At 36.9% G+C, this 6,269-nt stretch overlaps 1 pseudogene; it reads right to left on the bottom strand.

The window, feature by feature from the left end:
- Positions 1 to 227: 227 nt before the first annotated feature.
- On the bottom strand, positions 228 to 1,826 carry LOC112529637 (annotated as a pseudogene).
- Positions 1,827 to 6,269: the final 4,443 nt, after the last annotated feature.

Raw genomic sequence — 6,269 nt, 5'->3', positions numbered from 1 at the left:
CAAAAGCGTTACAACTTTATAACACAAAATCAAACAAATACAAGAAAAAAGAATAAATAATTACGTGCCACAAAGGTAAACGTTGCATGATTTAGCCTTTTTTCTGAATCTTCGTGATTCATAAAGCAAACTTACCTATCCCAGCCACAAAGAACACAAAGTGGTAATTAGTTCTTGAAATCCCATAATCAATGCCTCTATGACAACCCCATTATTTAATTAATCGATCAATCTAATAGGACCAGTTCGAGATCTGCGGTCGGCGTCGGCTCAGAATCCTCCTCATTCTCGCCGGATAATTCTTCCAGCGATTTGCCATTTGTTTCCGGCACTAAAAACGTAAGCACCATCCCCAAGAAACTGATGACGCCGAGAATATTGAGGTACTTCTTGATTCTGTCGTCATCGTCTGTTTTCTTAGAGTCGGTGCTATGGGAAGCGTAGACAAACCCATAAGCTCCGACGATGGCACCGGCTTTCCCGGCAGCGGCGGAGATACCGTGGCAAGTGGATCTGAGTCTTGCCGGAAAGATTTCAGCAGGGACGACGAAAGTGGTGRCGTTAGGGCCGAAGTTGGCGAAGAAAAATGTTAATGAATAMATGAYGATGAATCCAAGAYGGTTGTCGTGTAAGGTCCAGTGGTGGTACGGTATGGCGAGAGCAAACATGAACACCGTCATGAAGAAGAATCCCATGAGTTGGATCGYAAAACGTCCGATGATATCGATGAACGCAACCGTGAACCAGTAACCGGGAACTGTACTGCAAAGTGCAATCAGCGTTTGAGCTTTGGCCAGCATGAAGACCTCGCCGGTGGCGCTCATCTCGGCCGGCTCCGGAATCCACCCGATGGCGGTGAAGACGTCTTTCTGGAAGAGGTTCTGTGAGTAGAAAACAATGTCAACTAAGAACCAGGTACTGCTGGTTCCGAGCAAATGAAGACCATGTCGCCGGAGAAATTATTTCGAAAACAACCCGAACGAGTTTCTGGTATCCTGAGCTATCATTTCCACTTTCTGTTCTTCGGTTTCAATCTCAACTTGTAAAACTTTCGCCATATCTTGGGCAGCTTGTTTTGCGTTCTTCGCCACCAAAGCGGTGTACCTAGCGGTTTCCGGCATCTTCATACGCCAGTAATAAGTCAGGGCCGCAGGGATCACACCGAGCATCAGTATAATTCGCCAGATATAGTCCGCTTGTGGGACTGTGGACTTAATCGGGTCCCTGGCATAAGATGGAGCATTAAATGCATGGTCGAAAGCGGCCGACACAATCAACGCTACCACCTGACTAGCCAAAATCCCAAACCCTTGCATAGCAAAAACCGCCGCAATAAACCCACCACGGGTTTTCTTATTAGCGTATTCGGACATAATCGTGGCTGAGAGCGGATAATCACCACCGATCCCAAACCCGAGCCAGAAGCGGAAGAAACAAAGGGTGGCCATGACACCTTGTGGTTCATTTCCGAACGATAGACCGGAGGCCAGGGTGCATATGACCATGATGGCTAATGTCATACCGTAGACTTTTTTTCGTCCCATTTTGTCACCGAGCCACCCGAAGAAAAGTTGACCGCAGAGGGTTCCAATGAGTGCGACACCGACGACTGAGAAATCGACAACGGGGGGTAGGGTTCCGGGCGTGGGTGTACCGTCTTTGTGGTAGTAGATACGACCAAGCAATTTGGTGACGAGAGAAATGGCGAAGAGATCGTAGGCGTCAGTGAAGAAACCCATTCCGGCGATGACGATGGCCGTGAAATGATACAATTGGGTCTTGGCTAAATCAAGTGCTTTAAGCACTTGGAGTTGCTCTCGAGCCATGGCTACTCTCTTCTTCCAAAACTAGAAAACCTAGAAATTTAGGATATATGCATGGGATAGTTATTCATAATGAATAATACTCATGAGATATCCATAGTATTCATGATTATTTATTATGAATAGCTAGTTTCATGTGTATATATATATAGTGAGAGATTGAGAGAGAGTGCATACCTTGTGGAGAGGAGGGTATCTAGGAAGGTGTGTTTTAGAGAGAGAAAGTGAAGAAGCTATGTGAGAGAGAGTAGGTGTTAGATTGATGGGGTAAAGATGAAGAAGTTAACACAGAAGAATAGTGGAATTAAGCATATTATTAATCTGTATTTCCGTGTAACATTGTATAATGTTACCGGAAGTAAATTATCATAAGCGATGATAAAATTAGGCTAAAGAAAGGAAAGGAAAAGAAAATGAATATGTTGCGAGAATTATGATATGTATATTTATCGCATTATTTTACTTGTTTTTACACTTCTTTCAATTAATAACATTTGTAGATAAATAAACCATTGATACTCAGATATTGGAGCATATTGATTTGAGATTTCGGAGATTATCGATTTCAAGAGTTTGGAGCATATTGATTTTGAGTTTGAAGCAAATTGTCTTATGAAATCGAACTACGGTGACCTTAAATTGTAATCTAAAATTAATTCCGATTGATAGTTTGGATTTGATCATTTACGATTTCCAAACCAGGTAGTTTAGAGTAGTTGAGTTTGGAATAGGGATGTAAATGATGTGAAATCGGTTCGAGTATTGGTATACTCAACTTGGCATGCATTTCTCAAGCTCGAACTTGACTCAAAAACTCATAAGTAATTAAAAACACAATTCAAGTCGAACTCGATTGCAATTGCAATATTCTAAGTTGACTCCACTTGAACTTGATTGCCACAATAAAAACTACAACAAGGGCATAGTTTTGTTGTACTCATGCGGGTTGTAAATTTTGTTGTAGATCAAGAATTTAAAATTAATACAATTTCTTTTTTGATGCATGGGTTTCCAAAGTACAATGTACGAATTGTAGTACCCCGTAGCATAAAATTTGAAGTTTGTAGTAGTCCTTTTTGAACGATTCTTCATCCATCATTTGTTTTGGCAACAGACCACTATACTTTGACAATAAATTGACCTTTTTGTTGGGACATGTTTGTGCACATAGTCAAATCGACCATTTGCCATAATCAATAACATGATATTGGTATGATGGTATCTGTATTTCTGTATCTAGTTGATTACATGATGCTACACTAACAAAGGAGAAGTAGGTACCATGCAAATAATTGCATAACCAAAATTACATACCCATATTTCATACCTTCAAATATTCAGAAAGAAGCACTCAAAGAGATTGTCCCTACAATGACAAATGAATATTCTGAAAGAAGCAATTGCAACGATGTACTACTATGTTTTTAAGCTTTCGTTATGCATACCCAAATGAAGCTCCACTTTGAGATACAAATTCAAGATGCAAAAATCATGCCAAGGAAAACCAAAGGGTAACCCATAACATACCATTTTTTGCAATCAACAAAGTAAATGTCATTTCCAGAAACCGAAAACAAAAGTCACATAACTCACCCAAAACCAAATAATTTGGAATATTTGATTTATGGGTTTGGTTAATAGAATAAGATAGTCTTATTTGGTTTGGTTTCAGTTATTGTTTCATCAATTTGGTTAAACCAAATCGACTGAATTAGCCAATATATAATTATTTTTATTTATTAATCATATTATAATGTAATAACCGGATCCTGGTTATCACTCAAGGTAATTAATGTGTGATTATTTGTTAAATATTTACGTGATAACATGATAAATTGTTATATTTGATCGTGCTAGTATGTGAAATTATGAATATATATATATATATATATATATATATATATATATGAAGGTATGCTTATGATTGTATGCGTGAAAGATATATCATGCATGCAAGATACATGGATGGTTATACTTATGCATGTTTATGTATGTGAAATGCATGCATAAGGGGTTATGCATAGGCATGTATGTGTGTGTATAATAGAGTTTAACCGCCTTTCTTTTATTAGAAAGGGGGATAAAAGGAGGGGTAAAACCCCCTTTCATCCTTTCTGCTGTTTTTGAAAAGTTAGTAAGCAATTTTAAAAAGAGAGGGAAGGGCTGATCGGATTGCTTATTTTACTAAAGAATCAAGTTGATTTTACCCGATTTCAAAAGAGTCTTCAAAGGTGAGTGGTTAAAATGATTTGAACCATTTTTGTTTGCATATTGAATTATGTTTTAAAAGTTTTATACCTGTTTGAAGTTTAAACCGGTTATGTATTGAGCGATTTATGCCTTTAACCAGGTAAAGGATGAGCGATTTAGAGTTTAAATCGTACAAGGCTTGAGCGGTTTAGGGCTAAACCGCCTAAGGCATGAGCGATGTAGCCTTAAACCGGATGAAAGTCAAGCGGTTTAGTTTTAAACCGGACATGTTTCGATCGGGTTAAAGAATGAGTGATTTATAACTTTGATTTTATGATTAAGTGTTTCAACGGAAAAGTATGAATACGACCATGTGATGACCGGATTATTTTAAATCGATCAAAAAGGGGGACATAGTATTGTCCGGATTTATTATCCAGACAAAAGAATTGGAAATGAGTCTAAGTGATTAATCGGACAGGCCTTGGGCTGTATGTTGTCCGGATTTGATAATCGACTAAAACTTGACCGGAGATGAAGTCCGGCCAAGTCTAATTTGATCGGATTTGCATTTTGACTTGTTATATATATAAATGGGGAATTTTGAAAGATGAATTTGAACTGATAATAATTCCATAAACTGCGGTCTAATTCTATATGGAATTGTTCTTGTGAAATGTTTTAATGAAGAAATAAGGGTGGCATATCAAGAAGAGGTGTATCATGGGATAAGTGTGACATATCAAGGAGAGGTGTACTATGGGATAAGGGTGGCATATCAAGAAGAGGTGTACCTTTTGATATAAGGGTGGCATTTGTGTGTGTGTTATGTGATATAACTCATACTATTATATCCTTTAAAATTACCGTGGTCTATGTGTGTCCCCTTTCAATGATTAATCTTCATGTAATCTTCATAACAATGGCAGATTTGATATAAACATTCAAGAACATTCATATGAGAATAGAGAGAGAAAGTCAACATCATATTTCTGGTCAAACCTCACTTTACATAATGTATTTTACAATAAAGCTCTCTCTCAACAATTACAAGACAAACTCCTATTTATATGGTCAAACATCTAAACATAGTGAAAGTCAAACCTGTCTAAGAAAAGTCAAACACGATGACTTTTACAATTATAGACAATATTTAACTTTCAAGACGAATACAATTTAATACTGATTTTCAGTCCTAACATTCTCCCCCTTTGTATTCAGACTTGAAAGAAATTCTGCTTTTTGAGTCTTGTTTGAACTTTGAAACTTTAAGCACAATATGTCATCTTCAAAAGAAATCTTCAATTTGAAATCTTCAAGCAATCAACTATTGAGATAGATCTTCTAACATTCTCCCCCTCGAATGTAGAACCGCAATGATCTTCTCTTTTGACAATGCAGATCAGTAATCAACAAAAACAATGTACAAAATGTGATCTTCAAAGGATATTCAGAATTAATCTTCAGTAAACTGTTATAAAGATGATCTTCACATTCAACATCTCTCAGTCATTGTAGCACATGAATAATCTTTCTGTAATTATCTCCAGTTGCATTTCTTTTGAATCTTTTGCCAAACTTGAAGTTACTCCCCCTTGATCTTTGCATCAGATTCCCTTTAAAAATGTTCGGAAATGAATATTTCATTCATTATTACATACTCCCCCTTATGATGAAATGAGAATCATTCCATCATACATAAGATGAGTGAAATCTTCCATGTAAACCGTCAATTCAAGAAATTGTAAGTAGATATTTGCAAATCCACTTATTTAATCTTTTCATATTAAGGGAATGGGAAGGTAACATCCAATTTCAACGAATGAAATTGTTTTCAATCGTATAAAAAGATTGGCCTATGAGTATAACAGATATACTCAGTACAACTGATGTACTGTTATGTATGAGACTTTTTGATGCTCATCTCACCAGGTCTTCCATTCAATCATTGATAGCTTAAAAAATAGCATATCTATGAATGTTTTGGCAAATTAACATATAAAATGCTAAATTTGTGTAGTGTAGAAAGATAAAGCAACGTATGCTTCTGTTTAGGCTCAAAAAGATAAATCGTGTGGACTACACAAATTTATCAGACTCAATATGTGATAAAAAAGACTTGAAGGGGGTGACATATATCCTTCTAATTTCAATATCAACTTTCTCCGAATGAGAAATTGATAGATGATGAGCTGCGTGCTCCAAATGTTATTGAAACATTTATCTGTTGAGAGATAAATGAGTAGTTGGTGGGGT

This window comes from Cynara cardunculus (assembly GCF_001531365.2).
Source record: "Cynara cardunculus var. scolymus isolate 2C chromosome LG 16, CcrdV1, whole genome shotgun sequence".
NCBI classification, from domain to species: domain Eukaryota; kingdom Viridiplantae; phylum Streptophyta; class Magnoliopsida; order Asterales; family Asteraceae; genus Cynara; species Cynara cardunculus.
Note: the sequence above shows the minus strand (reverse complement) of the source record. Positions and strands in the feature narration are given on the sequence as shown.